Source organism: Gallus gallus, chromosome 3 (genome assembly GCF_016699485.2).
Source record: "Gallus gallus isolate bGalGal1 chromosome 3, bGalGal1.mat.broiler.GRCg7b, whole genome shotgun sequence".
NCBI classification, from domain to species: Eukaryota; Metazoa; Chordata; class Aves; order Galliformes; family Phasianidae; genus Gallus; species Gallus gallus.
The window spans coordinates 64,124,809-64,149,900 of NC_052534.1; the positions used below are offsets into that span (position 1 = coordinate 64,124,809).

Below are 25,092 nucleotides of genomic sequence, written 5' to 3' on the forward strand. Positions count from 1 at the left end.
ATATACAGAATGTATATTAGCTTTGTATGTTTTACTACTGAAGAACTTCTTATGGTGGGAAATACTTAGTCTTATTTTGTAAATATTAATTCAATATTTACAATAAAACAATTTAAATTCTAATTTCAGTGACTCATTCTGAATAAATGTTTATGGTCACCTGTTTTTTGTGACAATACAGAATTCTGAAAGATGTGTATTTACGAGAATATTCATATAAATCTTCAGAAGAGCATAGGTCTTCAATTATTAAAAAAAAAAAAAAAAGGCAGTTATGCAGGCTGGGAGCAAAGGCATTTTTACACAGTGCATTCAATTTTACATTGCTAGATAATCATATAACCCTCCAACACATCATAGAAGATAATGAGTTTTTAGCTTTCTCCAGATCTTTATCATCTTAAATCAGGCCTTAGTTCCTTTACCTAAGATCTTAAGCTTCCACTGTGAGCAAAGAAAATTTGTGAAAACTGTGACCAGGTGTCATGGTTTTATGATTTTTGGTTATCAGTATTGCACATCACAACATCATGCATGGAACCGGGCCAGACCAGCCCATAAACCATTGACACCAGGCAAGCTGATTGAGGAGACAGCGTGAAAGAAGATTTCTATGTTGTCGTAGGAATGTTTTCTTGAAGCTTTGATAGGAAAGAGATCAAAGCACATCTATGTGTTTTTACCTTCTCACGAAGAAATATTTTAAATTATTATTATTATATGACCAATGGACCAAACAGTATTGCTTTCTCAGCTAATATCTTTATTCTTTCATAAAGGAGGCTGATTAAATATTTAAAGGTGAAGCAATCTGGTGCAGATTCCTTCCCTTATAACCAAGCATGTGATTTTGAATAAACTGCCAAAAGCCAAATTTTCAAAAGCATCTCAAATTTTTTTCAGAAGTTGTTGAAACCCGGATAAACTAGTGCTTAAGTTTTACACTTCCTTGTAATACTTAAGCTACTTAGGAGCCTAGCTGCTCATAGATGGCCTCTGGCTAATCTAGTGCTGGAGTTTCACATATATTCACTCTTCTCATCCGAGCCCTCTTCAAGTTACATTCCTGTCAAAGTGACAAAAGCAGATGTGCTCCTGAAGCTTAGAGTTGCCATTTGTAATCCACTAAAGATCATCACAAGATAAGGGTTGATTTGAGCCAGTAAGTCCACTGTGATTCAGAAACTGCATTTTGTAGCTCTTGTTAAAGTTCTGCCATGTCTGCTACAGTTGGTAGTACACATTTCCTTTTGTCACTTTAGCAAAAAAAGTGCCTTCTTCAGCAGAAGTCTGAGGTGGCATTTAAGTCAAATGAAAATGTCTGCCTGCTTCAGAGCATAGATATCTTATGGACAGGCTGACCAGAAAATTTAGTCTGTGCAAAAGATCAGTCTTATGTGTTGACAAGAGAACTGAAGAAAGCACGCAAAAGGACTCTTAAAAAAAAGGATTACTACAGAATATAGCCACAGCTGTCAGCACTAACCTGGTGCTGTTTGATGTGTTGGATATGCAGAAAATAGAACAGCTGATGAATTCATGTCACTTTAAGAGAGAAATGAAAACAGACAGGAGAGGAAACATAAGGCAAAAAAATGAGTGTCCCAGAACATTAGGAGAAACAATTACCATCAGTTACAGGTGTATTATCTTTCTAAACAGAAACATACCATGAGGTTATCTACAGTCAGTTATGCAAAGTTCTAGTATGTGTTAGATCATTCTTCTGGTCTGAGACGCTTTTAGACTCCAAGGTCATACTAAAGGATGGGAATAAATGTGATGTATCACAAAAGATTAAATAACTAGTTGTAAAAAAGTTAAACCATACATATTTATTACTATAAAATACTATACTTTACATAAAACTAAATGATCATCTGAGATCTGAACCATGGAATGTATGCTAACATAAATTTGCACCTGTAGTTGGATGGTCATCACTCCTATTTAATCTGCTAATGCTAGCAACAGTTAAAATTTATCACTGTAAAATATTAGAAAAAAAAATCTAGAACACAGAAAAATAACTCTACATTTCTTACAGCTGGGCACACCTCACTGCACTGTTTTTTCAGATGTATCATTAAGAAAAGTCAACATGCAGTTCAGGTATGCTCAGTTGTAGAAAAACAGTGAGCTATCCAGATTTTTAAACTCATTGGAGCACAAGACACAGATCAGATATCCACAGCCAGAGGAAGCTGGCCTTCAGATCCACAGGCTTCTAATGTAATCTGTGGGCCTAAAAGTTTAAAACATATTTAACAAATGATAAGCTCAAGAGAAAAAAAAAAAAAAGATTTAGTCCTCAAGACAACATTAACACTAGATTGAGGAATTAGGAGGAGTTACAGGCCACTGTAAATGTTTTTCTTAGTCAGTAGCTCCTTATTATCTTTATTTTCAAAACAGATTGATAAGTCTTCTTATCATGAAGCTTTCTAAGCCTAAACAAGAATGAAGAAAAAAAGGATCATTACTGAGAATAACAGCTGCAACTGTAGGAGTACAAGGAGTAATAATGATAATGTTAAAAAAATATATGAAATTATTATTAATATACACTGGCAAAATAATAAGGGCTGAGAATCTCAGATCACCATAAGCTACACAGCTCTGTTCTGGATCTTGTTTTTATATTCTATATGACGATTTAACTTCTATTGGGAGTATTTCATTGATTTCTGTTTCATAGATGTAAAAAAAATACCAAAGATTTATAAAGATAAAATTACTAACTACAGTGATATTTCGCTGTAAAACTAAACTGTTATTGACATCACGACGTGAGGAGTATAATACGAAACTATGTTGATGTCAAATAACAGCACAATCTGAAGCTGCTTTCCCTATTTCATATAAAGGTTTCTGCTAGTTTACTTTTGGGTTAACACGATTGCGTTACCAGTAGTTTTGTACAATCATAGTCATGCAAGAGAGAACAAAAGAAAAATTAAGTGTAATAGGTAGTCCTGATTTGAAGTCAGTGATCAATGGCTACAAGGCAAAAAACTTCAAATAACATCTGTTGGAAAAAAGGCCCAGGGGTGGAAATGTAATGGTGATTTAACAGCAGTCACATCTCAGCAGTGTGGTACTTCCTTTATGAGTTCACAGAGATATATGTGGTATGAGTATATTCACTGGTAACTAGTTTTATGTTTGAAGATACTATTAAGGAGGAAATGGCAAACTAGGGAATTTTTGCACTTTGATATAGGTGGCATAGCAATTCTGTAGTGAGTGTTTAGGGAGAACAGCCATTCCGACAGTGGTTTCAATGAAGTCTGTGGGAGTGGGATCTAGGGGAGAAAGGGCACCCCGTCACTTATGTCACACAGTCACTACAACAAAGCCTCATGTATAACATTCTCAGGGCACTTTTGCAAGCTCTGTGAGAAAAAGACAAGAAGAGAAAATGGTAACAAAAAAAAAAAAAAAAAAAGGCTAGTGTGCTCCTGTCCAACTCATAAATACTAATGCACCTCCAGTGTCTGCAGAAGCTCTAGGTTGTTTAGTGAGAACTAAAATCCAGTTCACTGCCCACTGCATACCTAGGTGCATCTGTCAATTATGTATTGATGTACAGGTTATATACACTCTGCTAAGTGAGTGCATAGCATTTGTGAACAGAGCCCTCAGGGGCTCTCCTGTGTTTCAGTTCATACTTTGCTTTTTTTGTTTGTTTGTTTTGAGGGTGAGGGGATGGCATGGGTCATGGAAGGGAGAATAAGGGTGGCTTAAATTTAGTACTAGTAATGATAAAACATTATCAAGTCTACAGTAGTGTCATTCAGAAATATTTTATTTATGTAAGAGTAATTATGTAAAATTAGTAAGTTAAGGAGGAATAACAGTGACACAGCAGCAGAGGACCTGGTAACTCCTTCACTAGTTTTCTGAGAGAAGCATACTAATGACCATCCTCACAGGATGCTACAAGCATATCAAATCTGACTGATTGTATGCATGATCATCTTGCAGAGCCAATTTATCACTGTTGCTTTACTAAATTCCCTCATAAAGCAGTGAAGATCAAGAGAAAGATTTGGAAAAAAATATATACTATTCTCTACACAGCTGGTAAGCATGCCAATGCTTGATTTTGTAGAGCTGGGTTAACATGTAAACTGACGTTTCATGTATGGAAAGACCATTCCGTATTTCTACCCAGCAGGCTGAAATCACTACCTGTTGGCCATAGTTTCACATCTATGAACATTTTTCTGCACACAGGTGTTGAAATGCTACACTGTGCCCATAACTAGAACAACCACAGTGACAGAATCACAACAATATGTATTGTAGTGTTTCAGAAGAATGGAGTTCAGAAAAATTGTCTGGTAAGCTCAAAACACTAGAAACTTGGTCATAGTGCAAAGTAAAATCATAGTAATATCAGTTCTTCTCCAGAGCTGAAAACCCCGAAGTATTCAATAGATGTTTTCTGCTGCCCACTGATGATCACTGTTGTCACTTTCTCCAGTCCGCCATTCACAATGTGTTAACCCCGTGAAGAAAACTTTCACAAAGCCAAGCCCTTCCCTTCCTTGAAGATAGATGTGCTCACTGACAATGTATAGCTTCATTCATCATTAACATATCTGAGACCTGGTTTACGTTCTTTAAAGTACACTTCTCTACATAGATTCCCCAAAATAAAGGGCTTTGCTGCGTTAAGTAGTAAAGAAATTTTGTATAAAATATTGCTGTTCTTTGGGTAGATAGTTTGACTTATTCTATCAAGATTTATTTGCTTATTTTTGCCTCAAGAACAGTGAAAGACTGAAAACTAAGTCTGCATAATATTTATATAAGACAGACAATAAGCAAAACTAACTGCATGGTCAAGAAGATCTTCTGCAGTCACTTGCTCCAATCTTACATGAAAACTTCAACATGTGTCCTAGAGATTTGGCATCATGAGCTAGTCTTACCTTGGCAAAAAATGACAAGACTTACAAAAGGAAGTCTTGCTGCTACCATGCTCAGATTTCTGTGGGAACAGTGAGCAAACTGGCAACCTGTTATCTACCTTGCCATATCCAGACATTATGAAATGGAATATTGACGGTTCAGCAAAAAATCCTCAAATGCTATAAGATTATGGACAACTTTGCTTCAGAGTATGTTTCAGTTGTCATCTACTATGATACATCACAATTGCATGACATAGAGGGTATTTTAGTGGTAACTTGATAGCATTTTAATTGATAATAGATGCAGTAAAATAATTATTAAGTTACTAGGCACTAACTAGTAGGATTATATTTAAAGTGGCAACTGGAGTTGCCTAGATTAATTTCTAAAGCCTGCTTCTAAAGCAAAATGTTCTACTAATGAACATTTATTTTGAATAGAAGTTGTTTTTTTTAACTGTGCAACTCAATCATTGACATTTATGTTTAGGACTAAAATGATTGACATGGAACTCAAGAGGTATACAGTTCAGAAAGTCTTTAGTCACAAGAACAGCAACAAGTAATCTTTTCAGGAACTAGCAGAAAAGAGAATGAACTAAGAAAAGAAAAGTTTATTGTTAACAATTAAATATCAAAATATATGTGTTAAAAATAACTGCAATTTTTTAAATATTGCAGTGGCTTATTGCATGTTGAACCTATATTTACAACTACTTGCATAGTTTTAACAGAAAAGATAGCAGATATCATCACTCAGACAAATCCGTGGCCCAAGACTGTAGCACAAATACCCTGTAGCTTTGAAGAACATTTTGAGGAAGTGCTCTAAGTACTGAGCATGTAAGTGATCCATGTTTTAGGCTGTGTTCATTTTGTTCTAATTTTGATTGGAAAGAAATATCAAAACTCACATTACCATCTGCAGTCTGGGCAGTACCACCCACTTCTTGATGTCATAAAAATTTTGAGAGCTCAGGCAAGTGTATGATGAGTCACACCTGAAATACATATCAGTTAGTCACTTAAAACATTCAATCACATCTACAAAAAAAAAAAAAAAAAAAAAAAAAGGTGCTGTAATAGAAAAAAAAAGTGCATTAATTGAAAGACAGATTCATGTTAAGAGGTCAAAATTACTAATAGAAATAAAATGTATTCATAACTTCAGAGAAATAACAAAATTCATTTTTTATAGTAGAATAATTAATAATAATAAAAATGCTCCTGAGTAGTTCCAGTGCTCTGGCTATTTTGAAATTAGTTATCTGACCTAATTAACAACCATTTAAAATAGAAGAGTATCAGCATTCTTTTCTTCTGTCTTGCTAGCAATGCTTCTAATTAAATATGAACAAGACTGACGTGGTTTATGTTTAGTTTGTAAGTATCAGTACATAGTAAGCATGGGCAAGCAAACATACCAGATTGAACATTTCTCAGGGGACCTGAATAGGGAAGCACTGAATTTGGGAGTGGAAAGAAGAAAGAGATGGGAATCCAGCTGCTCAGCCCTTCGAAGATGACAGATGGCCTTTTACAGTAGCACTACTGTATGAACTTGGAGATAATTTTTGGTAAGAGCTTAATCACTAAAGAGGATAGGCAATGAGGTGAAGTTTTCTCTTGGGCTTTTACAATCAGACTTATTTATGTGTATGTATTAGAAGTTATATTATTGCATTAGTGTCCCCCCCCCCCCCCCAAAAAAAAAGTAGGAATTTCAGTTGCTTTCCTTCTACTGCATTGTGGAAACAGTGTTTTCGAGAAGAAGACTCGTTTTTCTGTATTCTAAATTGGAGTGTTTTTCCCACTTCATACATTGCCTATAAAGCCTATAGAGTTAACTATTTAACTCCTTTGATATGCTTGAAATTCCATTCACACATATAGGAAACTAACTTAAGCATGAGGAAACTTAAATTCTGTGTGAACGTGGGTTTGGGTACACCAAGGTAACCAGCATCTTTCAGTCCACCAGGAATTTTCTCCCTCAGGATTCCTAAAGATTTAAGACAGAGCACAGAAGCAAAAAGAAATGGAAGCAAAATCCCTCTTAATCTATTAACATCAATCATGTTGCTTCTCTTTCCTTTATTAGTAAATTCTTTCTGTCAGCATGAATGAATGCACTCAGGCATAAGAGAAATACATTTTTATTGTATTCATTATGAAAAGACAAGATTTCTGACATGATACTACATTTGAGAAACATGTAATAAATACAAATGGCAATGCTTACTTAAACTGCAAAGGCGTTTGCAGATGCTGAATCCTAGTCCCTTTCTGTTTCTCACTTAAATGGCCTGTGAATTGCTCACTTTAATGGAGTTTTAGAAGTAATTCTTCAGAGAAATTTAGCACATAACATTTTCACTGTACAAAGCAACCAATTAAATCAAGATGTGAAATCAGAACATTGTAATATTTAGTTCAGAAAGGAAGATCTGAAACTCTTTTGGGCAGAGGAGGGAACAGAATTTCAAGTATCATAATATTCCTAAATGTTTATAAAGTTCAAATTATACCTAGCTTAAATAAACCCTTATCTTACAGTGGTCCAGATGCACTGTCAGGTAATAAGACATCCAGTTGCCACTTATACTTGCTGTGCTTTGGCTGCATTCACATGGAACAAAATGTAAAACTGGAGAAAGATATTCAGGCTCAGCTCCTACAGTAAAAATTCTTTGTATTATGCCAAGTTATACACATAATAAGCTAAAAGAAAACTGTGACACATGAAATTACAGCAGATGAGACCAAGGACGTCAGCAGAGGGTCAGAGTGCCCCAGGGTATTGAGCATAAAGAAGTCTACTAAATAGTTCACGCTTTGCTAGAAATAAAGTACAATTGTCCAGACATTTTAATTTGACTGTGCTAAGGTAAAACCTTGACTTTCCTTAAAGAAGCACGTGGTTTTCTTTAAGATAGTAAGTGCTAAGATTGTGTTCTGGAGAAATGCTATGGAATATATTTTGTGAGTGAGGAGAGGGGAGAGCACTCTTTATCTGTTTACACATACTTCAATCCTCATTTACTTCTTTTATTGGAAAGAATTATATTAAAACAGACAGCAGTAACGAAGGTTTGTGTTTTGTTTTGTTTTTTTTTTCTTTTTCTTTATTTTTCCTATAGAATTGCTGAATATTTGCTTGTCAGCAATGGCAGTGAAATACATTGTTCAAAAACAATGTATTTGAACAATGTATTTCATTGTTTTCATTGTGCTGAGACAAAAATACATCTCAAAGCAAGCACCAGAACTTAAAAAAGATGAAAAGAAGAAAGATAAAGAAAAAAGATGCTACACACTTCAATATTGCTCACAGTCTCAGGATCCATTATATACAATATACTACTTGATCAAAAAAATCTGCATTCAATTCTCTTAATTTCATAATATAATTATGCTTACTGTAACAAATAAATACCTAGTTAAGTAAAAGAACATCAAGAGAAGCTTAAGGCCAAAGGCTCTGCCACTAATCAAGTGTATTTTTCTTGGTTTCTAGGACTGGATGGAATGAAATAGGGCTTGAGGTATTTTGATGAGAGTTAGGGTTAGGGTTTTGCAAAACTAAACTGATGCCTTTTACTTTTACAAAATGGTCAGAAGTTAATTCAAGGTTCTCATACAAGACACACTTGCTTTATTAGAAAAGTATTAGGATATCAATCTGATTTAATCAACTTAAATAATACTTAATAATATTTGTGGGATCAAGGACTATATTATTGTATTTCGGTTCAGAGAAGAAATCTAAATGGTTTGAAATGTTCCTGGAAAGCTTATCCCACATTCATTTATATGACAGAGAAAACAACAGATTTCTGTTAGACCAGAAGAATTACGGCTTAACTAAATGCTAATTTAATTCTTCCAGAATTAGATATATTTCTATTAGAAAAAATATGCAAATTCTTCCCAACACTTCTCCATTAGTCTAAGTAAGACCCATAAATTGTGTGTATTCCTTTGAGTTTGTGTAGATATGAAGCTATCGGAAGTAAATCTGTAGAAAGGCAAAAACTCAAAAAAGCATCTGCAAACCATTCTAGAGGGCTGGTGTTTCAGGGCATGCAACAAGGTTGCAGATAATCTGTCATTACCAAAAAAAGCAATGAGCAGCCCTCAAACATGCGGAAGTACTACTTGTAGATAGTAAAATGTGTGTGGTTGATCAATGCATGCTGAGCATTTTTAAATGAAATCTGAGGCGTGAGAGTAATCAGGAGCGGCAAATAGAGGTAGAAAATGTGGATTTGAGTTTATAGTTATGTCCATAGTATTGTGGACAACACATGTAGCAGAAAACAACATGGAGCAGAAAACAGCTTATTTCTGCTGAAGATGGTGAGGTTTGAAAGCTGTTTTCTTCAGACTGTTTTCCAAGTCTTGTGCACCAGTTGTGCAGCAAAAAACACCTGGAAAGGATTTTGACACTTCAGTGCTGATATTTTCCATTTTAATATTTGTTACACTAGTCTACAAGAGGTAGTTTTTTCAAGAAACTGTTATTTTTTTTTAATTTACTTTCCTACTTGTCCATGTACTTTGCTATAACTTGTCTCTGACAAGTTCAAGTGATTTAAGTAATCTAAGGATATGCAGTATTTTTACAAGTGTACATCAGTGTCTTAGATTACTTACATTCAGCAGAAGTGACTTCTATCCTACTGAGCTTAATTAAGAAGGAAAAAAAAAGCACCACAAAACTTTCAATTGCTTTCAACTGAACAACGATCTAAGAACCTAGGGATTAACAGAACAATCCTTTAGAATCAGACAAAAAAAAAAAAAACATTGGAAAATCTATGAAAGCCAATTATATGCTGCAATAGTACAGCTACTCATTACGGTAATACATATTTAGCTTTTCTTAAAAATGAAGAAGAAGAAGAAGAAGAATGAGAGCAGAGAGGCAGTGTGAAGCCATTCCTGTATTTGCTGATTACATATCTGTGCAGTTAAAGCAATATTCATTGTGTAAAATAATTTAATAGTTGTCTTTTATTCTCAGTAGGCTGGAAGTGTAGCTGTTAATTTCTTTCTTTCATGCATGGGATATTTATGAAATCTTTCAAGCTGTTTTCTCTGTGCGATGGTCTCAACTGTGACTTCATATGGGCTGAAACCTTCCACTATACTCACATAAAAGGTTTTTAGTTCTGTTACACATAAATCCCATTGCACAAGACTTAGGCCCTGTTTCTAACATGCATAAACTAATAATGCAACTGAGAATCTGAAAGTGTCACATATAGAAATGTACCAAAGTACTGAAACTGAACAGATTATCACAGAGAAGTTCTTCCACTTAGCAAGCTGAAGGAAGCCCATAATTGGTTCCCAAGCCCTGAGAAATCGATAAAAGAAAAAATAACTACATAAAATGTATATTTAGATGTCTACCTAGAATTCTTGGAGTATAACAATAAAATTATGAACAACACTCAGAAAATTATTTGTTATTGTTGCCAAAATTTAGGATTTAGAATTTTTAAAGATAACGTCTCCTATTACAGCAATTGTTGGGAAACCTGTCAAAAGCAAAGTGACACTCTTCCAGGTATCACTCAAACGTGTAGAATAACATGACCTTGGCCCTAGACCTGTCCCAACCTAATATAAGTCAAGGCCCAAAAAATGGATGTAATCATCAATCAAAATTAAGGTGAAAGCAAGAATAGGAATACTACTGGACAGCCATCATACAATATTTGGATCAGTCTTTTTGTTGTAGGAAAAGTTTTTAAAGCATGTTTTCATAGGACACTAGTTTCTGGTTTTTAGGATGGTATTCAATGCATGCACTGACCATAGCATGTACTTACATTATCTCTGTGATAGTTTCTGTTCATATTTACCTGTGATGACCCCCGAGAATCTGCCACATAACTGTATTTTGCTTACTTACAATGTAGAAATTCACAAGAAATACTAAGTTTGGTAGGAAGGAAGTATGAATGGAAACCTGTGTATGTAAGCGGGAGAATGAAAACAGAAGGAAGACTCAAAAGAGCGTCTGGATGATAATGGACACTCTTCCCAGGGCACTGTTTTCATCAGCAAAATTGGGGAAGGTGGTTCTGATATCCAAAGCAAAGAGCCAGAAATCAGAAGATCAGAAGACTCACCAGAAAAAAAAACAGAGCCCTGGCACTGGCATAGTGGCAGCAAGGTTGAGGCATGTCACCTGTATCAGTCCTTTACCCTGGGTAGGACGTCACACATATATTGAAAGAGAAAACCAGACAATGGGTAACAGCATGTCTTAAGGTTTGTGTCAGATGATGTAAGCAAGATTTGAAGTGAAGATCTACCTCAAAATACCTGACAGCTCCTGAGGGATGTGAAAGGTCTGCTTAAAGACTTGTTTGTCATAAGCAGACAAGAGGAACTCCATAAACACAGAGAGGACCAGACAGACTGCATGTGTTTTCATCTGCATTGCACAGTGATCTTGATTTGACCACTTGGGCACATGCGTATTGCTGCCCGTGGGTATGTGAGTGAAAGAACATGAAAGAGTGAAAAAAAAAATGTTGAAAACATCACTACAATGTAGTTGTCAATACCATAAGTAAAATCAACATGAAAAAAACAAGCAATATACTTGATGTGTGCTCTGGCAGCCGAATGTTGAATAATACTACAAAAGTATTTCTGTGGTAACTCTCAAACTAAAAGCTGGTTAGCGGGTGGTTTTGAAGGGAAGCTTCTTCTACTGAAGGCAGATTTTGGGAACTTTAACACCAAGCTTTCCACCCCTTATACTCCCCTAGGTACTTCTGAAGAAGTACATTGCATTATTTTCAGCAACTAAAATATCCAGTGACTTATCATCACTGTTTTCATCTTAAATCCAAAACACAGCATCATGCCATCTACTACATATTAAGAAAACTAACTCTGTCCCAGTCAAAACCAGGACAGAACTGCAACAAGGAGTTTGTCCAAAGAGTTTGAAAAATAAAATATATTACTAGATGGATTCTAATTTGAGAAACACTATAGACAACAGCCAAGTACTGTTAAAGATGTTGGACCTGTTAAAGCTGCTAAGCTGCTGTATTATCACTTAACATAGTAGCCCAGTACCTTAGTACATGAAGTTTTGCTATTTCCAGTAAGAGGCCACTGCCTTTGTGCTAACTTTGTGCAGTCTCAGAATTTAATCCTGTCAGGTTTTCTTGGTCTGATCTTGTGCTGACTTGTCTAGAACTTTGTTTTAGTTCATTTGGCTGTAAAAAGTCTTTCTAAAGACCAAGTGACTATGTCCTAACTTGTTTTATTTTTGCTTATCTTAGTAATTTCTAACAATATTTTCTATATAAAAAGTAGTGACAAATGGTTATTCTGCAAACAACCAAATTTTTATGGCCCTAACTTGATGATATACTGTAGAGAACAAATTCCTGGTGTGATGGCAGAGACCTTGAAGCTGGGAATGCCAGATGCATTGTAGAAGAGTGAAAAGATGGAAAAGGACAAACATAACACTCAAGGTCACAGGTCTATAAACAACTCGTGTGTTCAGGTTAAGAAATGCAAATCTTATAGAAAAGAAGGGGTGGAAAATCAGAGATTGAAACCATATAATTCTTTCCTTTATTTTCTTTTCCTATTATAATTACATTTGGAATAATAACATTTTTTTAATATACCCTGAATATTTTATTACACTTCCAATACATTCTTAGCTTTAAAAGTTAGATGCCTTCTGTTTTTCCAGTGATAAGTCTTTGAGCAAAATAATATTTTCATTTGTTCCCACTTTGCATAGCATGTGTATTTATGACAATTAAAACTGGATTTTCCTAAAAGGAAGACATAAAAGAGTGTGTTCACTCTACAGTGTAAATGAAATTTCTTCAAAAATGAAAGTTCTGCTCTGGATGGTGGGATTTAATTTGTTGGCTGTCTACATATAAAAAACTAAAGATACTGGCCAAGGTTAAGTCCATAATAATTTCATTAAGCTATCTACTTCACTGAAAAAGCATTGGATTTAGACTGACAAAACAAGATCAGAGACTGTCTCAATAATTTAGCATTTCTATTTGAAGGATGATATCAGTGATAGTAAAAAGGCAAAGGGCAAAGAATATATTTCTGATCTGTTTGTATGGATTAGCAAGAATGGGATTGAGACTGAAGGGTTTAATATTTCTCAGTATGGAACAGAATTGCATGCTAGTCCTCAGATAGCATCCTGTAAATATAAAGAATGAAAGAGCATAGCTTAAAGGAAATCTTGTTCAAGTATTATTAATTCTCCTGTCTGATCTGGAAACTGATATTATACTCTAGTTCAGTTATATGCCTAGATTTTGCAAACTTGCTACAGAGGTTTGGAAGAGCAAGAAGGTTTCTGAAAAATTCCCCTAAAATAGTCAGGAGTCTACATTTATTTGTTTTTTAAAATAAAAAGATTTTTCAGTGTATATTCTTTGGTATATCCTGAGTCTCCAGCTTCTGATAATGCTTGTAACCACAAAAGGTTAAATACATCTGTTTGTTAAATGACTTGTTTAAATACAGATCAAAAACTATTTTATGAAAATTAACTGTTATCTATTTTAGTTGAATCCATTATATTATTAAAAATATCATGAATATATCTCTATTGCAATTTGCCTACTAGTGGTGCCAGCGCACAATAGTAAGCTATCATTTAACACATCTGAAGTGACTAGTATCCTCTCCGGACAGGAGCTTTTGATGGCAGACCTGTTCTGGCTCTTACTTTCTTTGTTTTTCTTATGTGAAAAGTAGTAGACTGTAGACAGCAAGAAGTAATATTACGTACAAAATAATCTTAGTTATTCCTACATGGGTTGCAGATGTACCTCACCATATACACACTTCTCCCTCTGAGAATGCATGCCTGGTAGGATCAGTAACCATCTCAGATTTCCTGGGTAGGTCTTTCTTCTTGCAAAGATCTTCAGTGATTTGGTTTGTTGTTGTTTTCTGCTTTTTCCTTCCTGGAAGATTCTGGAGAAGCAGTGATTACAGACATCCTTCAACCTTCCAGAGGCCTGTGAAAAGTAAAACAGTCCCATTTCAGTGATTACTGCTAGAGATTTATGCTCACTGTGAGACTTCAAACGTGCATTTTTGTTTCTTCTTTGTTTTGCTATTTTTTCTTGTGTCAAAAAGAGTATTGTTTAACGTGTTCTGGTTCAATTTAAGAAGTGGTCACACGTTAAACTTTGTAGTGTTTTATCTTTATAAGTTTGCTGTTACCAGTGAAATAAGTGCCATCTCTATCTCTGACAGATCATATCTCAAACATACTTACATGAAATACAGGTTATTTAAGTATTAAAAGCAATCTTTTGGACACAGAGTAATTTTCTACAATGTTGGTCAACTCTAATCTAATTCATTTGATATTTCTTTCACATATACCCCAGTCACCAAATTACTTGCAAGTCTGTCATGTTTAAGCTTTTACTAAAGTCTAAAATATTTAAATTAGAAGTATCACTAACGGGTTAAAAAACAGCATCTGCAGTATATACACGTTATGGAATTTGATGGAAAAGTATTGGGCATTAATGAGTAATATGCGGACTCATTTTCAACTCCTTTATTTCTCAACAGGGATGTGGATTCTAGAAACGTTCAGGTGATTGAATGGTTAATGACAAATGGCTAACACAGATAAAAATTAAGAAAACGATATGTATTTTATATTTCTGTGAGAAAGTTAAATACAGTATAAATAATATGTGTCCTACTTTATCAAATCACATAATAATATGTATTAAAGAAAAAGCAGTGTTAATGAAAACTGTGCCAGTACTATGTTTATAAGAGAACACCATGCTGGGTTTTCAGTCTCAGAAACCTTCAATAAGATGTTTTAACTACAGAAGTGGAGTAGCTGTCTTTGAGTGTTTCTCTATGTTCCAGCTACTCTTAGAATGTTTCATTCCAGACATCTGAAAAACTTCTAGCAGAAACAAATCTATAATGTATTCTCCATTTCTACTTTCAAAGACTCTAAACCTACCAACCAAGACCTGTCTGCTTGCCACACCTGCAGCTGAAAGTAGTCCAACATACTGTTGGATATGCATATTATATAGCAAATCGGCTATAAACAATTCTTTCAGATAGTACCTACTTACAATAATCTACTCGAGGCAATGAAGAAATGCAAAAAGAGTGAATTTAGAGCAGAAAATCAGAATGAACAGGAAACTCAAGTTTTTAACTTCCTCAGTAATTGCCACTATAGAGTGCTGAGAACTGAATTCTTCTCTGAGGACTTTCACAAAAAACTGTTGTATTTCAGAACATGGAACCCACCAGCAGGTTGGTGGCCACCAGCTGTGTCCCAGACTTGCAAAGCTGACAACTTGATCGATTCCTCCCAAGCCACAGAAGCGTTCCACCTCTTCAAGCTCCTTACTTCTACTCACCAGTCTGGAAGTGAAACCTGTGACCCTTCCTGTTGACGTCTCTGGGGAATGGCAAGGCTAAGCTGTCTTACTGGGGTTAAATTCATTCTTGGATGAAGCAGAAGTGGCAAAGTTGAAGGAGTAAACATAACCCAGAGCCACTGATTCTGAATGAGAACTCAAGGACGTCATCTGTCAGTCAGATGGGAAATGAAAATTTTATTAAAATATTCTAGGGAGCCCAGTCTAAGGTCTTTTCTCCATTTTTAAGAGTGTCCGTGATAAATGTCTGAGAAGGAACAGATTCGGAAACCAAGGGACCAGAATTTCACTCCTCTAGCATAACAGCTTCATATAGGCTAAATATCATTCAGAAAAAGGAAGAGGGTCTACAAGTCCTTCAGTTTTCCTTCTCAGGACAGTAGTACTGATACATTTAGTAGCAGAAAACTAGGCAGGAGACCCTCTTACATGTAATGAAGCCCTAATCTGAACCGCAAGCCAGCTGTTCAGTGCACTGCCCACAGCTACATTTAGTTCAGGGCTCTGTTGTACCAAGCCTTCCTGAGCCAATTAAATATGACATTTTGCTCACTCTCTAATTAAAATGGAAATTAAGAAATGATTTATGTTAAGAAAAAAACAGATTATGCAGGTTAATTAAGAGGAAAACATACCTAGACCCCAAGTTTACTGTTAAGTGGATTTTAAACATAACCTGCTGACACTGCTGAATATGGAGTCTGAATGCAGTAGGGTGCTTTAGTGGAAAGGCTCTTTATCTACAGCAAATGTTGGAAGGTCCCCAAGGGAGCTCTTTTATAATTATTAATCTGCTTTTAGAAGTTTGAGATAAATTAGCAAAGATGCAGGTTTTGTTCCCGCCTTTAAAATTCTGTCTCATTCTTCTAATTCTAACATACACAATATCTCAAGTCAGCTGTCTACACATTTGTCCTGGAATAATACATTCATATTAACTGTATTTGTTATAACATTCAGTGTACCCATCCCATTTGTAATTTTCAGTGCTGGTAATCAGAGCTGACTTATTGGACACTTGAGAGACTGGACTGCTCCTCAGAGCACTTACATGATCTCTCCTCCATGAAACAAAGGGAAAAAAAAGAAGAAAAAAAAAGGAGGTAAGCACAATAGAATCACCTTATCTATATATACTTACCAATATATATACATATACACACACTCATGGGAAAGTAGAGATGATATGAAGATATATATTCAAAATTTGGAGAGGAATCAGGGAAGAATAATATTCATGTGAAACAAAGTTTTCTCAGCTCTTTTCCAAGGTAGGATTTTCCAGACTTTGAAGTAATCCATTTATGAGCAGTGTGTCATATTTAATTTTTAAATGTACATTTGGAATTTGGAATGATAATGATGTTTCTTATGTGCTCTCAGTAGGTAAATGAAATTAGATCTTTTTAAAATGAGTTGCAACAAAACCAGCACTCCAGAATTCATGCAAATAAACTACTTCCTGTTTTCTTTGTAGAAAAGAAAGATAAGCTTAAAAGGGATTAGTCCAGGCAGGGATAAGAGTGCAGTTTGCAGGAAACATTGAGAAAGGAATTCAGGATTCCAAGAGGAAAGATCTGGAGAAATATTCCAGCACTTCAGCCTGTCTGAATGTTAGCTTGTTAGCTTTAATTGCAGAAACTCAGTTCACAGGTATCCTCATAAACAGACTGTGTATGCTGAAGGGTCATTTCATACACTTTTATTTGTTACATTAAAAAAAAAAAAAAAAAAAAAAAAAGAGGAGAGGATCATTGTTAAAATACCTGATTTAGAACATGATTCCTGGATTTTCTGCAGATTTAGTGTATAAGTGGGACAAGCAATTCCTAACCAGATTTTTAATGCCAGTTAACACGCAGCTGTATTAATGCACAGACAGGTGCTTTTGAACACACAAAGGCACCATCTGCATCTTTAGGTTGTTAAATGCTTGAAAATCTGGCTCACCATTACACTGAGCTTCTGAACCATCTGTAAAATGGGAAATAATCAGTTTCTCTTTTTCCTAGCTTTTGTCCATTTAGATCTGTTCTTTTATTCAGCCTGTCTTTTCTATATATGTCTCTAGAATGAGAGTGGTTTTATTTTAATTGTGGCATCTAGTGACTATGTAGAAAAATATATATTCTCAATGAGGATTCCCAGATGAAAATTGACTATTACCTCACCCCATTGTGCTAATATATTGCATAAAAAGTTCAAATGCACATGTGATGTTCTTATATAATGAAAAAAAATGAAAGGGAACAATATGAATCTCATACTTGCTATTGACATTGCAATTTCTGCCCAAACTCACTGGAAAAAAAAGTGGCATGGGAGCATAGGACAATAATTAACAGTAATTAGATTTACTCATATCATTTATCCTCTAGATTACTTAGAAAGGTACTTCTTACTGAGCAAATAACTCCTTTAGCAAGGGAAAAGGAAGAGTTCTTAAATAAAGAGGAAAGATATTTTTCACCTTCCTAGCTGCTTAGTTTAATAAGCAGAGTTTAACTTTCTTTCAGTAACTTCTAATACTCTACACTTCTGCAATAGTAAGAAGCTAGACCAACAGGCTGACATCTATCCTTACATTTGAAACAAAACCTCTCATATATCATGTAGTTTCTATGCATATGTATTTCTGTATATCTGTATATATGTATTTATGTATAGCTTAGTGATCTTTTGTATATCTTCATGGAGATCATGTGTAGATCTTAGTGGTCTTTTCCAGCCTTGATGATTCTATGGTATGAGTATCTAAATCCTCTTGATTGTTTTCAAGCTAAAGTTTCAAGAAACACCACCAGGGATTCTCAGTGTGTATTGGTTTTATGTAATAATTACACGACACAAAATATATACAAAAACTCATTTGAATGGTTGAAGGAAATGAAAGCCCATATTCCTTATGAAAATTCAGACAAACTCTTGATAAAAATCAAAATTATTTTATCTTTTATCTGGAACTGCTTTGTGTGTTTGCCATCTTATGATACCTGCAGTTTCATTTTTACCCACTGCTTGTATTTAGGTGCAGGGAGGGCGTGACAAAGAAGGCTGAGGGCTACTAGTAAGAACATTTCTGAATAAAATAGCTGCAATTTGCAAGAAAATAGGTTTTCCCAAATCATTGCAGTTGAGAGTAGTACACACTCATAGGATGCTAAGGGGACTCACATATTAACAAAGCAATCCAAATCTTATATGATATAAGAGAATGATGGGGCAAAGTAGATCTTTAAGAAGAAAGATCATCCAGGACCTAAAGGATGCCACTGAATATGGGGAACAAAATCTATTGCATAATGCAATTTATATAGAGATATACCTACCTATGCCTACACTGAAGTGGATATACATATAAAGTGAGAAAAAATTACTTAAGATAATGAGCTCACTGGATAAAAAAATAAATGTTTAAACTGCTCCTAGATAAACTTATTCCTCAATTTAGGGCATTTATAGTCAGGACAAGTATAATCTTCTAACATATTTTCTTAGTTGATTTCAGAATGCCCTTTAAGTGATTTTAAACTGGGATGCAACTTGTCTCTGTCATCAGAAAACTGCTCCAGTCCTAGGCCCTGTATACTGTGGTATCTGTGATTCCATGATACATTTGAATTGCATCCTAAAGGACACTCAATAATGGTCAGAATATTGCAGTAGGATATCACTTGATATTTCCCGTTTTTGCTAAGGTCTCTATTTTTTCTTACACTGCTTAATGTGAAAAACAATTGACTTTGGACATTATTTTGCAAACCATGTTCATATTTGTTTCAGCTATTACATGTCTCCAGATGATAAACTAGAGCTCCTGGAGGTCTGGAGAATAATAAGCAAAGCAGATTTTTTTGTCTGAACTTCAGCTGGCAGAATTAATCCAAAACCTGAAGTTATCAAATGCATCAAGCAGGTTACCACTGAATGTGTGTAAATTAGAGTCGTCTGCATAAACTCAAAGGTAAATCACTGGTCAATTCAGCAGTGCAAGCCGTGAGACTTCTAGCAATTAATTTTCTCAGGCTGTGATTTCAGAGCAGTACATAGATACTGGAGTAGTGTAAGAGATGAAACAAGAATTTGCAAGTTTTCTGGCAAGTGAATATCATGGACTTTTGAAAACAACAAAATCTTTGTGTGTTGTTAGGGAAATTGCATGAATTCTGTTGGTGAAAGGCCAGAAGTAAAGCTGGAAGGCACTGTTCCAGCATGCTCACACAGTCTGAGGTACTCCTTCCAACCACCACCACATTTCGCTGAACAAAGATTGCATCTTCTCAGATGTCTATGCATTTTCTGCTGTCAGAGGGTATAATGTTTCCATTCTATCCAAACTTTAATTCTGGGAAACAGCAGCAGGTTTTCCTGGCTTTCTTACTTTCTTCATTATTTGTGTAAAATTAAAAATAAGTAGACATTTTCTCAGGAAAAGTAAACTTTGATAAGTTTCTTCACTAGAAACATCTCATTTGATATGTGCTTCATTAATATGAGCATAAATTGTAGGCAATTTGAAGATGGGTGAATACTCCTCATAAATCTGAGGATCACAGCATAAATAACTTTGTATCACTAGGACTTTTCATACAAATACAGCTTCTCAACAGAATCTCCCTATTTCTAGATTCCATATTTTCACAGAATCATAGAATCATAGCAGTGTTTGATTTGGGAAGGACATAGGTCATATAGTCTAACACCCCTGCAATGAACAGGGACGCCTGTGGCTACATTAGGTTGCTCAGATCCTCCTCCAGCCTGAATGTCTCCAAGGGTAGGTCATCCACCACCTCTCTGGGCAACCTGTTCCAGTGTTTCACCACTCTTATGACGTGCGGAATCAAACTCTATTATCCGGTTAGGTTATAAAGCAGGTATGTTTATTCGGCCCGCTGGGTGCAAGGGGGATCACTCCACCAAACTTGCACACCAGCAAGCAAAAATGCTACAAATTTGTAAGCCAAGTCCATACATATTCAGCAGAATTCTTGGAATTCATCAACATATTCATTATGCTTCCGGAAATTCGTTCACATACTGCCCCTCCCCTGGCACATGCATTGTCCAGAGTAGGGGTCTCCCTTTGGTGCTCGTGGGGATGAAGTCAGAAGACTTCCTCACGAAGGCTCGACGTCTTCCTCGGTCTGACCTTCTTACGGTGCATTCAAACCGGTCAAAGCCATTCATTTTGTATAGTTCCTTTACTTATGTTTGCTCAGCTGACCATGAAATGTTGAGATGTCGTTCTCCTTCCCGAGTTTCTAAAGCTAGCTTATTTAACCCCTATATGTTCAAACCCTAGACCCACCTGAGCTCCTGATCTCACTTATTGAAAAAACTTCTCCCCTACTAAATCTTCTAAAAAGAGAATCTAAATCTTCTCTTCATTATTTTAAAATCATTCCCCCATGTCCTGTCCTAGCAGACTGCTAAGGTCTGTCCCCTTCTATCTTATAGTCCTATTGATATTCAAAGACTGCTATCAGGACTCCCTGGAGCCTTCTACAGGCTGAACAGCCCCAGATCCCTCAGCCTGTCCTCATAGAGGAGGTGCTACATAACAAGATTGCTCAGTACACTGACATATTACTCCAGTCGTTTCCAGCTAGTGACTTATCAGACATACTAGGAGAATGTCTTTCACCGGAAAAATAATATCTGTGACTTTATAAATATTCTGGGTATTGCTGAAGTAGTAAGAATAGGTTTCTGCTTAAGAACCATAAGAAGATGATTGCATTAGTAAATCCATTCAGAGCCAACTCAGGGCCTGGCCTTGTGCTGTAATTAAATGTAAATCATCTCACATCATCTTCAGAAGATGCATTTCTTCCTACTAAAATCGTTTTCGAACCATATCCAAATTTTATTTTTGCTTCATCAGAAGCATTAAAATGGATACTTAATAGAAGAGAACAATCTATTATACGATTATATTTGGTACAAGAAAATGAAAAGAATTTCATCCCAGTAACAGTCTACTTTGCAACAGAGATTCTCGGGTTTGTGGAAATCCTTTGTTCTGGAATTTTAACAGTCATTAAGTGACTTTTGTCCTCAGCATACACTGATATTTACCAACTGTTAGCACTTCATTAAAATTGCTGGCTGAAAGGCCTAGTTTTCTCAGCTTCCTACAGTCTTGCATCAGCAATGACATATTACATGCAGATAAATCCAAGATCACATGTAAGTATATAATGCACATAGAAATGTTATACTAAAAGAACAACAACAACAACAACAACAAAATACTGGAATTAAGTGTACTTGCTCAAGATTTCATTCAGGCCTTCTTCCTTCTCAGATACAAGTGTAATTGGTTTAGTTAAGACTCCATCAGTATGGAATGAACTCTGAGCTAGTGACTAATGGATTCCTTTTTGCAGTTGCCATAGGACCCTGCCTTTTTCAGGACACAGAGTGTTCCATGATTAACTGAGTTTGCTCAGTGAGGAAAATCATACTTTGAAAGTTCTTAGCTTATGCAACTCTTTATAACCTCCTTTCCTTTCAAGTGCTTGTATCTGGGAACCTGTAATTCTTTGCCAATGGTTTTTTTTTTTTTTTTTTTTAATGTGAACATATATACAAGCATCTCCATCTTATTAAACAAGGAAATTCAAAGTAAAAATTGTAATGCAAAGGCTTACTACACAAAAATCCATCAATCAAATGATCAATCAATCAACAGAAAAGAAAGCAAAAATCACATAGTGAAAGGAACTTCAAAGCTGCACTGATAAAGAGAGAAATTTTTGTTGGAGAAGGAATCTAATGTTTTTTGTCTTCATCCATAGACAAAGGCCAATAATAGTGAACCAGCCCTGAGAACTAGGATTACACTGTGAGTCCCCACAATCGAAAGAATCAGAAATTCTTACTGCTTATAGTAAGCATACTTTCGCTACTCCTTGATGTAGTAGCTGTCTTCAGTACTAGCACTGCTGCACAACTAGGGAACATTAACAGCTTTCTTTATTTAGTATCATGACATTCACATGGAGAGGGACAATAATTTTTCTCCCACTTTATGGCATATATTAAAAGGAAAACAGTCTCAAATGAAGATAACATATTCCTATTGACACCTTAACCTAGTTATATAAATCTAGAAACGTCACTAATGTTGTACATGAAGGCAGCTTATGATGGGACTTCACCCATGTCAGTACCTTAAAAAAATTAGTTCCCACATGTTCTCAGATGATTGTTAAAAAGTCAGCACCTTCGCATATTCACCATCCTTTTTTTCTCTAAAAAGTCAGTCCGTACAGATTATACAATTAATCGGTGGTAAAAGAGGTACCCTGTATTTAAACAATGCCACAAATATAATGACTGATTTGATGTCAGAAAGACTCTGAAAGTTTCTTCTTGATTTTCTAAGTTCTTGCACTTCTGTAGAAACCTCCAGTTCTACAGAAGAATGTATGTAGGCAAGTACTGGTGTGAAAGTACCACTGAAGAACCCATTGTATAGTAGTATATCAAGTGGCTTGGGAACTTCAGTTGTAGTGTTCCCAAATGCTGAAAAAACAGAAAGGAATCACATATGTGACGGACTGTCAGTAAATATCGCACTGTATTTGAGTCAGCTTTGGGTTGACAAAGTCATGTAACACAAGAGTGGATGTAAACATGAACAAAAGCACATGCTTAAAAACCATCCTCACACCTCCATTTTTTTTAATTTGCTGTACACTCTTCAAGCGTGGCTTGCCTAATCAAAATGTAAGATTTAATAAAAGCTGCAGCTGAACAGAGCAAAATTACAGCACTCTCTAATATAGCAAACATAATTAACTTTGAATTATGTGAATTAACCATGCCTGACAAATTATCATTCAGCTCTGAAATTAAATTCTTTCTTACCATTAGATTTGTTTGTTGAGCTCAAGTAGGCAAAAGTAGTATTTAACAAAGTAATAACGATGCTTTGCTGAGAATGTTTTTGAGATATATGTGTTTATCCAAAATAAATTATAGGAGTGCTATTATTAGTTCATTTGCAAATAACTGTATAATACGGTATATATGCTAGAATAGAATTACAGAAAAGTTTTATGTCACTACAGGTTCATCTATGTGCATTAAAACTTTTTTTCTTATTACCTCTATGTTGATCTAGTAATATCATTATTGGCTAAATAATTTTGGCTTAGATAACTGTTGGCAAAGATAAAATCTTGTTTTCTCTTTTTTCTTTTTCTTCAGTTAAACCGAACTGGCACCCATACTGAACCTTAGAAAACACCACTTCTGACTTTCCATCAAAATGATTTGCCTCCACTCACAATGACTCTTTGGAACCAGTCACCCAGCCAGTTACTGAGTGAACAGCATATCAAGCAAATGGGACCTCCCCTGTTAACCAGACTTCCAGAAGAGAGCTGCATAGTTCCCAAAAGTTTGAGTAGGCTTTCCTATTCAAGTATGATAAGTTCTTTTTCGGGATATTTTCTGTATAAACAGGTACTAAAGGCTGAGAGTAGCCTTCACAGCACTGACCTCATTTTCTCCTGTTGTTGAGGTATTCTGGAATGAATACACAGTGTTACAGCTCAGGAGAATAGTAAGGGGTTAAACCTTCCTATCAGGTGTAATCAGGAAATAGCAACTGTGAAGTCTGAAGCACATGGCAGAGGAATGACCTATTTCCACCCATTCAGATTTCTATTTTCAAAATTCAATGGATTGGCTGAAGAAATAAGTATTCACCAGCATCTTAGATGATGTAATACATTAGCCAAAAATAACTAGAGTGTAACAGTAGGAACTTATCTATTTGGATGAATGCAAATAGAACAGCTTATATAGCAGAAAATACTGTGCCTTTTAAAGTTTCACACTTGTTGGTTCTTCCTGAATGTAAGGACAGTTTATGCTCACAACAACACTTGAGCAAAATAACATATGCAACTTGTTTCTGCTGTTGCTCATTTCAAGTAAAACCCACCTACGCTAACACTCCCACTCCCATCTGAATTAAAAAAAAATAAATTAAGATATATGTTAGAAGGAAGATAGGGAACTCTAATTTGGGATAATCATCCAATAACACTGATATCAGCAGATTGAGTTAAAATGGCCAACTCAGATTCTGGGAATCTGAGATTTTGTGATTTGATTTAGGTTTTGCTTATGGATGCCATCAGTAATAAGACACTGTCAGCATAAATATAAGACATAACATTCCAACCTGAAAAAGATCAATGGATTAAAGTCCTTACTAATTTTATGTGCTTTAGGTAAGAAAGAAAGATGAATACCTAGTTGAAAGAGCACTCACCAGTGTTAAAGCTGAAGGAAAACACCGGTGATGGAACATTTCAGAGCACAGAGGTCAATAGAGGTATTTCCAGACCTCCATATAAGACAACCCATAACAAATCCATATGACTTGTTTCAAAAAGCAGATTAATAAACTGTCCTATATCATAATATGGATTTACCTATTGCACGCTTTTTAAATCTTACTGATAATTGGAAATGTATTCCTAACATGAATATATAAATAGCACGTGGGCTTTTTCTTATAGAGTAACAGAGGAATATCAAATTTTTATCTCTATTTCTCAAACATTTCATTTAATTCTTTAACAAAACTAAAATGGCTAATATGCAGATATTTTCTAAGTTCTATACAGAGAGCATAGAGATGCTGAGCTTTTATATTCTTAAAAAAAAAAAAAAAAACAGCA

At 35.3% G+C, this 25,092-nt stretch overlaps 1 long non-coding RNA gene across 1 annotated transcript in view; it reads left to right on the top strand.

Annotated features, from left to right (window-relative positions):
* The window catches only part of LOC112532086, a 37,496-nt gene extending 12,659 nt beyond the window's left edge, over positions 1-24,837 (top strand). Inside the window, exons 4-5 of the long non-coding RNA XR_003074368.2 lie at positions 15,238-16,488; positions 23,606-24,837. This is a non-coding gene — a long non-coding RNA (uncharacterized LOC112532086). The remainder of the gene's footprint in view (positions 1-15,237; positions 16,489-23,605) is intronic.
* Positions 24,838-25,092: the final 255 nt, after the last annotated feature.